We start from the raw sequence: 12,185 nt of genomic DNA, 5'->3' as shown, positions 1-12,185 counted from the left end.
GGACTTTGCTAAAGCGTTTGATACAGTACCTCACAGAAGGTTAATGATCAAATTAAGGAATATTGGCCTAGAACATAATATTTGTAATTGGATAGAGAACTGGCTGAAGGATAGAGTACAAAGAGTGGTGGTAAATGGAACATTTTCTAATTGAGCCAGTGTGGTTAGTGGAGTACCGCAGGGGTCAGTCCTTGGTCCTTTGCTTTTTAACTTGTTTATTAATGACCTGGAGGAGGGCATAGAGAGTACTGTTTCTATTTTTGCTGATGACACAAAATTGTGCAAAACTATAAGTTCCATGCAGGATGCTGCCGCTTTGCAAAGCGATTTGACAAAATTAGAAAACTGGGCAGCAAACTGGAAAATGAGGTTCAATGTTGATAAGTGCAAAGTTATGCATTTTGGTAGAAATAATATAAACGCGAACTATCTGCTGAATGGTAATGTGTTGGGGGTATCCTTAATGGAGAAGGATCTAGGGGTTTTTGTTGATAACAAGTTGTCTAATTCCAGGCAGTGTCATTCTGTGGCTACTAAAGCAAATAAAGTGCTGTCTTGTATAAAAAAGGGCATTGACTCAAGGGATGAGAACATAATTTTGCCCCTTTATAGGTCCCTGGTAAGGCCTCACCTTGAGTATGCGGTGCAGTTTTGGGCTCCAGTCCTTAAGAGGGATATTAATGAGCTGGAGAGAGTGCAGAGACGTGCAACTAAACTGGTTAAGGGGATGGAAGATTTAAACTATGAGGTGAGACTGTCGAGGTTGAGGTTGTTTTCTCTGGAAAAGAGGCGCTTGCGAGGGGACATGATTACTCTGTACAAGTACATAAGAGGGGATTATAGGCAGATGGGGAATGTTCTTTTTTCCCATAAAAACGATCAACGCACCAGAGGTCACCCCTTTAGATTAGAGGAACGGAGCTTCCATTTGAAGCAGCGTAGGTGGTTTTTCACGGTGAGGGCAGTGAGGTTGTGGAATGCCCTTCCTAGAGATGTGGTAATGGCAGATTCTGTTAATGCCTTTAAGAGGGGCCTGGATGAGTTCTTGAACAATCAGAATATCCAAGGCTATTGTGATACTAATATCTACAGTTAGTACTAGTGGTTGTATATATAGTTGTATGTATGTGAGTGTATAGATTGGTAGGTGTGGGTTAGGTGTGCTGGGTTTACTTGGATGGGTTGAACTTGATGGACACTGGTCTTTTTTCAACCCTATGTAACTATGTAACTAACTATGTAACTATTAGCAACAGTGGTAAACATATGGACTTATTTTCTGTATTTTTAGATCCATTTCTACAGCTGCCAGTAGCTCAAGGACATTGCAGCATATTTCATTATTGAAGGCTATTGTGTGTTCCTGTTATAGTTATGCAGTTTATGCAGGCAAAAGTTTTCTGCGGTCCCTGTTTAATATGGTTGTCAGCAGCTGTTACTTATTGACTTATTACACTATTATTCTATGTATTTGTTGCTTTTTCTTTAATTTTCTTGTCAGTTACACCTCATACTAATGCTAAAATTTGAAATATATATGTATTCTATTAACAAATGTATAGATTAAGAAAATATAATTTAGTGTAAGCAATTTATTAATACAATTATTCATTTTTATTATTTTTATCATTGAGGGTAATACAGTGAAACTGAAGGCAGACAAAAATGTCAGTCCTTCCATATCTCGTATGATATTATTGTGCCGGGTAAATGAAGGTTTACATCTGGTGAACTTTCCTTGTAGATGATTAATGTTTAAGAACATCCCTATTTCAGGAACCTTTCTTTCTTGCTGTCCCTATGAATTTACTGCTTATCTGAAAGTAAGTATGGACTGTGTATATTATACTACTCTCTCTGTCACTTATATAACCATGTCTGAGTGTGTTGCTTATTTGGAAAGACAGAACAGCTGTGCACTCGGATACACACCACAGGACAGATGGAGGCACGACAGAGTTCAGAATCATAGCCACCTGGTATGAAAAAGTAAAAGTAGGTGTGTGGCCTAGACAGTCAGGGATTGTTTTCTTTAGTTGATTTCAACCATCTTGTGTTAACATTGTTTAAGGAAAATGTAATTTTAAAATATATTTGCAATAAAAGAAACTCTAGTATTAATGTTAGGAAACTATTATGAATTCATTTTCCAACAATGACATTAATGGGCTTCTTCCTTGCAATAATTAATTGCTAATTTAAGAACAACACCTATTACTCTTATCACATTGAATTACCAATCATAATAATTGAAATAGTCCAGGCGGGCAATCTTATAAATTTATTTGTGTGCAACTCTCTAGCTGGTTACTATTTTAAGATCTTTAGCTGATTCCAAATAATGTACTTCTCTAGTAGCTAGTTTTGGTATAATGTCAAATAAACTATTATTAACGAAAAAGCACTGGCACTCCGAGCTGCAAAACGGGGCAGGCCCTTTAAAAATCTTTACTGCGGACGTGCAACGTTTCGGGGCAAAGCAACCCCTTTATCAAGCATTGTAAAATTAAAATTATTTGCTTATAATAGAGTCTATGGGAGATGGCCTTTCCTTAATTTGGAACTTTCTGGATAACGGGTTTCTGGTTGAGGCATCCCATACCTGTACTACCAAAATAAATTAATTTTTCTACAGAAACAAGATTTTATACTGAAGTTTGTACTGAAGGGAATATTGGTGTCTCAATCCTTACATTAACAATGGATTAGTTAAAATTAATAGGTGTTATTTTCCATGAACAATAATCAATACAAATAAAAATAATAATTACATCTCAGTATTTTACTAACCTTTACCATCTATCGGTAAGAAGATCCAAATGTTATAACCCTGTCAAACCTGGCAAAGTAGCTCCTTGTTTTCTGTGCTGTAAACAGATATTTCTATGTGTGCAGGGTCAGACTGGCCCACCAGGATACGAGGAAAACTCCCGGTGGGCCCAGGGATCAGTGGGCCCTCCTCCACACCCAGCCATTTTCCTTGTATGCCTTTACCACGGTCATTCCTCATTTCTATATGAGAATAAAGCAAATAAATAGAAGGAAGAATACATAATAATTTGTATGGGGAAGTGATTAAGAGAATAAATAACCACAAGAGGTGGTAAGACTAAAAGGTAAGGTAAGACTAAACAGAAACAGCAAAAAGAGAAAGTAGCAGCTTTATAGAAAGTAAACAAGTCTCCAAACAGAAATATGTAGTTTTACCTCATTACTATTTAAATTAAATATTTAAAATGGGAAAATAAAAAGGAATTTTAAGTTGATTGATATTATTTGGTACTTTAACATCAATTTTAGAGATATGCTTCTAGGCTTGTCATGTTTCTGCTATCTCTAACATAGTCAGGAAGAAAGAAGCTGGATAAGTGAAATACATATTTAATGCAGCAAATATTTAAAAATGTATTTATCTGTAGGTTTCATGTTTTTTCCTATAAAATGTAAAAGAAGTACCATCTGTTATATAAATGCTTATGCTTATGATAAAAATGATACACTGGCAATATATTTTTATCATTGCCATATTGCTCAGCTTTGCATGTTGTTTGGGTGATTTAGGTGCAACATATAAGGCACAGCACACTTTAGATCATGGGTACATTTTTACTTTGCATTTTTGTATTACTATATCTTGTCCACTTTGTTCACAAGTGACTAACTACTGCTAGTCTTTGCACCTCAGATATCTGGTGCAAAATTTGAGCCTAAAAGTATGCTTGTATTCTAAAAAGGTTGGATTGTGAATAAAACATGGTGAATTGCATTAATTATTGCACTTTACACTATGGGGCACATTTACTAATCCTCGAATCCGAATCCCGAATGGGAAAAAAACGGATTGGAAACGAAAATTTTGTGATTTTTTCATCGCCGTCGCGATTGTTTCATATTTGTCGCGACTTTTTCGGCGACGTCGCAACTTTATCATATTTTGCGCAATTATTTTGTTGCCGTCGCAATTTTTTCGTATTGCGCTATAGTAAACGGCGGAAAAACCAATCCGAATTTTTCGGAACGGCGACGAAAAAGTTGCGCAAAATACGAAACAATCGCGGAAAAATAGCAAAAATACCGATCATTACGAAAAAAACGCTTTCGGACATTCGTGGATTAGTAAATGTGCCCCTATGATTCCTAAGTATATGATTCCTAAGTTGTTTGCTGTTGGTTAATTTTCACACAGCGCACTTCTGCAAGAGCTTGCCAGGCAATTGTCACTTGGAAACCCAGATTGACACATTTTCAGGCACTTACTATATCAGCCAGTAAGGGCTGTGATTTTAGTACTCACAAGTAATTTCAAAGAAGCAGCAGAGAACTCATCATATAATAAAAAAATGTATATTAATTATACAGTAGATTGTAAAACCTGACTCAATTTAAGGGAATGCTTGTTTTAATACTGCAACAAAATTGCTGCTTCGAGCAAGAACATTGTTTGTATATGTCTCAACCTATCTCCCAAGGATTTTTTAATATTACAAGAACCTTGTTACTCAGACAAGCTAATATTGGGTACAATAAAGATTAATGAAGAAAACATCAGTGCTAAAATGTCAGGAAGGGAAAAATATGAGTAATACAGATGTGACACAGATGTGCATACTGCAGACTGTAAGTTTGTAAAGCAACAGACGAGCCAAAAATCTCCATTGAGAAGAAGGTTGTTTAAAACCTAAATGGTATTGGAATAATCTATACCACACAGAGCAAGCTATGAAAAATAGATTTGTAAGAAAGGTCAGCCATCCTTGCGTGTGGAAGCGTGATGAATACCAAAGTACTACATTCACTGGCTAAGTTTCAAGAGTTCCTCTCCCCTGGGGCAGGGCTCCAGGAACCCACCAAATGCAGAGGTATGTAGTACAAGCACTCACGCACCTCCCAAAAGATGACAAGGCCACTTACAGCATGAAAGGTGTGCATGGTCTTAATACATACATAACTCCTCAGTGGCAGGCTCCTTGGCAAGAAACAATCCCCCTCCCCTTTACCATAAACTTTATCCCAGGTTTTCCCCCTTTCCCTACTGTGTTTCCTTTATTCTATCTTCTATCTTTATCCCTCCGCACACAAAACAACCAGCAGTTGCTTTGCTACACCATCACTCTGAAACTCTAATGTAAATTTAGACAGGAATGTGGATATGACAAAATGTAGTTTCAATGTTATACTGTCATGTACTCATACAGTATGATGCGTAACCGTTGTAATACTCACTGAACTGCTGCTTTTGTCTTGTGTTGAAAAACATATTGAAAAACATATTGAAAAAATTATTTTTGGGGTTGACATGTCCTTTAAGGGATTCCTTGTAAGCTATCTTAGTTAGTAGGGCTTAGTTACGAGCACAAGCGCAGTGAGCAAAGTGCAATTTTGTCAATAGGTTTACTTTTGCGCATTGCACAGCAGGAGGCAGAATGTATTCAGCCATGCCAAGCAACTATGTGGAAGCGCAAGGAACTGTTTTGGACAAAATATCAATAATAAATTACATTGATTTATGCCACTTCTGCGTCCAAATTTCAGTGACAGCAGCTACACCTGCATTAATGTTAGCTTTTATAAGATGATCAAAACCAATCTCAAATATTTCACAAATGTTCTGTGCTTTCTGCATAAAAAAAATCATCTACAAACACTTGTAAAATATTATTTGCATCTCAGTTTTGTGACCAAGGTGTAATTATACTTAGATATGATGTGATAATTATAGAAGTCATGAATGCTGACTGCTTAAACGGTTTATCTTATTGGTGTTTTAGATGATAATATCATATCATTATTATATTACAAACCGGATTCCAAAAAAGTTGGGACACTAAACAAATTGTGAATAAAAACTGAATGCAATGATGTGGAGGTGCCAACTTCTAATATTTTATTCAGAATAGAACATAAATCACGGAACAAAAGTTTAAACTGAGAAAATGTACCATTTTAAGGGAAAAATATGTTGATTCAGAATTTCATGGTGTCAACAAATCCCAAAAAAGTTGGGACAAGGCCATTTTCACCACTGTGTGGCATCTCCCCTTCTTCTTACAACACTCAACAGACGTCTGGGGACCAAGGAGACCAGTTTCTCAAGTTTAGGAATAGGAATGCTCTCCCATTCTTGTCTAATACAGGCCTCTAACTGTTCAATCGCCTTGGGCCTTCTTTGTCGCACCTTCCTCTTTATGATGCGCCAAATGTTCTCTATAGGTGAAAGATCTGGACTGCAGACTGGCCATTTCAGTACCCGGATCCTTCTCCTACGCAGCCATGATGTTGTGATTGATGCAGAATGTGGTCTGGCATTATCTTGTTGAAAAATGCAGGGTCTTCCCTGAAAGAGATGACGTCTGGATGGGAGCATATGTTATTCTAGAACCTGAATATATTTTTCTGCATTGATGCTTCCTTTCCGACATGCAAGCTGCCCATGCCACACACACTCATGCAACCCCATACCATCAGAGATGCAGGCTTCTGAACTGAGCATTGATAACAACTTGGGTTATCCTTGTCCTCTTTGGTCCGGATGACATGGCGTCCCAGATTTCCAAAAAGAACTTCGAATCGTGACTCGTCTGACCACAGAACAGTCTTCCATTTTGCCACACTCCATTTTAAATGATCCCTGGCCCAGTGAAAACGCCGGAGCTTGTGGATCTTGCTTAGAAATGGCTTCTTCTTTGCACTGTAGAGTTTCAGCTGGCAACGGCGGATGGCACGGTGGATTGTGTTCACTGACAATGGTTTCTGGAAGTATTCCTGAGCCCATTCTGTGATTTCCTTTACAGTAGCATTCCTGTTTGTGGTGCAGTGTCGTTTAAGAGCCCGGAGATCACAGGCATCCAGTATGGTTTTACGGCCTTGACCCTTACGTACAGAGATTGTTCCAGATTCTCTGAATCTTCGGATGATGTTATGCACAGTTGATGATGATAGATGCAAAATCTTTGCAATTTTTCTCTGGGTAACACCTTTCTCATATTGCTCCACTATCTTTCTGCGTAACATTGTGGGAATTGGTGATCCTCTACCCTTCTTGGCTTCTGAGAGACACTGCCACTCTGAGAAGCTCTTTTTATACCCAATCATGTTGCCAATTGACCTAATTAGTGTTATTTGGTCTTCCAGCTCTTCGTTATGCTCAAATTTACTTTTTCCAGCCTCTTATTGCTACTTGTCCCAACTTTTTTGGGATTTGTTGACACCATGAAATTCTGAATCAACATATTTTTCCCTTAAAATGGTACATTTTCTCAGTTTAAACTTTTGTTCCGTGATTTATGTTCTATTCTGAATAAAATATTAGAAGTTGGCACCTCCACATCATTGCGTTCAGTTTTTATTCACAATTTGTTTAGTGTCCCAACTTTTTTGGAATCCGGTTTGTAAGTATTACAACGTATTAATACAAGTTATGTTAACTGGAAAAGTTTTAAAGTTTACTGACAACATATTCTCCAGGCTTTTGACAAAGCCACTTCAGGGAAAACACATTTCAATGTATTGATATGCATTATGCATTTATTTTAAATTATTTTTATTTTGAGCTTTGGAGCTGCATATCCTAAATTACCTAATGTGTTTTACTATTCCTTTCTTTTCTGACTTCGCCAAACTTGGCCTTCTCTCTTTAAAGAAATTTATTGTATATTAATATCAGCTTTTTGCCACTTAAATATCCCAAATGTATCAATTATTTTTGGGGAGTAAGTATACATATTTCCCATGTAACTTTATACACTAAAACAGATTTTTAACAGATGCGGAAATTTAGTAGTTGTTATAAAGCCCATGCTTGGAAAATTATTTACTAATGAAAGAAAAGGAGTCAGTTGCCTCTGGGTAGATAGGTGCAACATATAGGGGCTGATTTACTTACCCACGAACGGGTCGAATGGAGTCCGATTGTGTTTTTTTCGTAATGATCGGTACTTTGCGATTTTTTCGTATGTTTTGCGATTTTTTCGGATTCTTTACGAATTTTTCGGATCCAATACGATTTTTGCGTAAAAACGCGAGTTTTCCTATCCATTACGAAAGTTGCGTAAAAAGTTGCGCATTTTGCGTAGCGTTAAAACTTACGCGAAAAGTTGCGCATTTTTCGCGTAAGTTTTAACGCTACGCAAAATGCGCAACTTTTTACGCAACTTTCGTAATGGATACGAAAAACTCGCGTTTTTACGCAAAAATCGTATTGGATCCGAAAAATTCGTACAGAATCCGAAAAAATCGCAAAACATACGAAAAAGTCGCAAAATATTCGTTTTCAAGTCGGAACTTTTCCAATTCGGGTCGGATTCGTGGGTTAGTAAATCAGCCCCATACTGTATCTCATTAAAGAGATACTAACACCAGAAATGAAAACTTTTCTTACATCTGTCATAACAATGTCTTTGCATGAGCTTTATAATTTTGCTTTTACATTACCCCATGTTCCTCTATGAGGGGGCTGCCATATTTGTGCAGCAGTAGTCCATTAAAAGCTATAACTGACATGGGACAGTCAGGTTGGTAAAACAGTCAGGTTTAGGAACCTCAAGTAACAATTACTTACAAAAATGATCAACAAAAATAATCGGCAAAAAATGATCAACATGACCTATAGGTAACTTTTTATGTAGATTCATATTTTAAAAAATATTTTTTCATGTCAATATTACTTTAATTGAGAAAATGTAACCCCGAACATGAAAAAAACCCTTTTTAAATGTTGACTCCATCGGGTTTTTAAGAACGATAGAAGAATACTGGAAAGTTGGTATATGTTTTCTATGGGCAGAAAAGTATAGAACAAAAAACATGCCATGGAGAACAGGTACATATTCACATTGTACCCTATGCTCCATATGTACATATGTTTATTCATTAACCCACTCAGCCCTGTGACTTTTATGCTGACATTTAGCTTGGTTCCCTGTTCCTAATATGTTATGATAAATCCCCTTTTGATTGTATTTGTTTTTAGTAGCGGTTTGGGAAGCATACTAGTCACAAATTTAAGCACGGGTACTAAACACAACTTTGGACTTATGGAGACCTTTGTAATAATGTATTATGGGCACATAGAGCTTACCATGGCAACAGAGTGCTACTTAAAAGGAATTGTCTGTTTGCTTCTTTGCTGTTTTTTCTTTTGTGTGTCTTAGCTTGATAGCAACACATTTTTAATGTTTTTTTAACTTTATTTGAAACATGAGAACTGTACTAAGCTTTTGGGTGCCATTTTCGGCATATTAGGTTGGAGGCGATGATATTTCACTGTTTGTTTGTGAATACACAGTTTCTTGAGAAAGGTCATACTCTAGGGCCAAAACATTGAACTTTGCATGTGAAAAAGAACTTTTTTGGTTATATATCTATAGATATATACATACACACTGACGGGGCAGCGTCAACACACTTTGTTGTCCCATGGCATATTAGCTCCTACTACCCACCTAACCTTCCCCAAGGGTCCCTAGATGAATTAACACCAGGATGGGATTGTAAAGGCCACAGCTTTATTTATACAATAATAGTGTTAACACATAAAACGGACAGCACATACCGTTAAAGTGCAAAAAATGTATTGTTACATCATATGCTTACTGTACACATATAAGCGACGTTTCGAGCCCAGCCGGGCTCTTCCTCAAGGCATGTGAGCAGTAACCCCACCAACCAATGATTTTACCAACTTTCTGCCAATTGTTCTTTTATGGTATGGGGCTTTTCTGATAAAGTAGCCTCTGATTACAGCCTTATACCATAAAAGCTGTAGATCTAAAACGTGTGGGACCCTCATACTATCCTTTAAGAAGGGGGACATTTCTTTTGGTACTGGTGGTACAATAATGAATTGTTTAATCTCCAGTGCACCTTTACTCAGTTGTTAACACTTTCCAGAACAGAAATCCACATAGGGGAGTAGTCGTCTGGGTGATAAAATTGTTTCGTGAGTAGCTATATATCACCAAAGGTCCTAACTGAAATATAATTAATGTGAGTGTAAAAATACTGCATGCTATAGTCTTTTTCTCCAGGAAAAAAACGTTTTTTTCTGACTATGTTTTTTGCCAGGGGTGATAGAAAGCTCTTTAGACTTTACAGTTTTGTGAGCCTTGTTAGGTGTCTTTTTTTGGGATTTGGGGGCCTAAACTAAACTAAAATCCCCTCAGATAGCAATATTGCCTTCAGCACACAACAATTTTTGTTACAAATTCAACCTATTGCTATACCAGTTTGTTTCTTATCTGAGACCTATAAACTTGATATGATGTACCTCAGATTGTTGTCAACATAATAATGTTTATTTTTGTTAAAAAGCATGCGGTAATTAAGTACCGATTCATCAAAGTCATTGTGCATGCATTAATCCGCATATCGCATGCGCAAAAAAACACATCATTGCAAAGCGCATTGCCTTAATTAGCGAATAGAAATTGTACTAACGCATGATTCTCACAAACACATATGAAGCGTTAAACGCGCAAAACATCGCGTTAATCTGTGCGAATATTAACACCTACTTGGGTTAGGTGGTACTTAAAGAAAATTGTGGTTCATGAGCATTTGGCAACACAACATGGAGTTTGCAGTCGGACTTTTTCAAGTATGTGTTGGCCCTAGAGTGATGCATCATCCAGTTTTCAGGGAAATGGTGATTTTCAGAATGGAAGTTTTCAGAAAGAAATGGTTAGGTGCGTAATATATTGTGTGCTGCGTAAAATATCGTGCGCTGCATAATATGTCGTGCGCTGCATAATATGTCGCGCGCTGCGTAATATATCGCTTGAAAATATGTAATCGCAAGATAAATAACGCAAAGGACATCGCTTCTTAATTATGACAAGTGTCCTTTTAGTGAATCAAGCGTTAAGTCGTAAAAAATAAGAAGTGATAGAATTTTTAATGCATGGTATAAATAGCACTTGTTTTATCGACCTTTAGTGAATCGGCCCCTTAGTTTCTTGCTGCAAAAAAGTAACTGGTCTTTATTGCAGATACTGTGATATTTGCCAATAACATACATAGAAATACAAGGCAATATGGTATTTGACTAGGCAGTCAAATTAAATGCATACCGTACCCATACTTCTGGCGTATATTAGGCAGATATGCTTGGGGCAATTATGTGAGTTTGTAGGATCCAGTATTCTGGATCCTACATTTATAATCCTGAGTATACTGTATTCCAGTATAATCAGTTTTTCAGGTCACTCTTTTTTAATGCCTGTAATTCTTATTCAGATTGGTGTTAACATCCACAAAGTCACAAGGACCATTTTAAACCCTGGGGAGTGGAAGTGGAAGAGTTACTAAGGGACACAAGGGCATGCCCCTTAGAGGTCATTCTAAAAACACTTGCACCTCTCTGTGAGATGCGCTCCCATTGAAACAGTCTCCATAAAGAAGGCTTAGGTCAGTTAACTCAGTTAGTGTGCATTCAGTGTGGTAGAACACACAAAAAGACACTGCATAGGTTAATACACAATTGTGTAAGAGCAGCTACACATGTAGTGTTTGTGTTGCTTAGTAATAAAAAAAAATGTTGAGTTTAGGGATTGCTTAAAATACAGTTTTGGCCACTACAGTAGACTGAAGGTTACAAAGAATTCTTTCACTCATACAAACTTCATGTTGGGTTGAAAAACGTTGTCACTGACGGTTTTCACTGAATTAAATCTGATCTGTTGTTGACTCTGCCCACTTTTTCTAACCTTGGATGACAGTTATATAGTAAAACCACTGTGCAAAGTTTGGGGACCCTGGTTTTAATAGTGTCTGAATGGCAGCAATTTAAATTTCCCCACTGAAAGTCAATGAGTGACATCTGATTGGTGGTTGGTGGCTCCTCCCACTTTCCTAACATGGAACTGCAGTTACCCAGTGACTAACTCTGCAAAGTTTAGGGACACTAGACTAGGATTAATAGTTAAAGAATGGCAGCAGTTTAAATTTAAACCAATAAAAGTCAATAGGTAAATTGTGATTGGTGGTTGCTGGCTCTGCCCACTTTCTCTAACCTTGAGTCGAAGTCACCCAGTGGGCACCCTAGCATAAATAGTGTGAGAATGACAGCATTTTACATTTAAACCAATAAAATTCAATGTATGAAATCTGATTGGATGAAATTTAATGGGTGGAAATGGATTGGCTGTTGGTGGCTCTGCTTTGCAAAGTTTGGGGACCTTAGTATTAAT

The sequence above is a fragment of the Xenopus tropicalis genome, chromosome 7 (genome assembly GCF_000004195.4).
Source record: "Xenopus tropicalis strain Nigerian chromosome 7, UCB_Xtro_10.0, whole genome shotgun sequence".
Taxonomy (NCBI): Eukaryota; Metazoa; Chordata; class Amphibia; order Anura; family Pipidae; genus Xenopus; species Xenopus tropicalis.
This window is presented reverse-complemented; position numbering follows the sequence as displayed.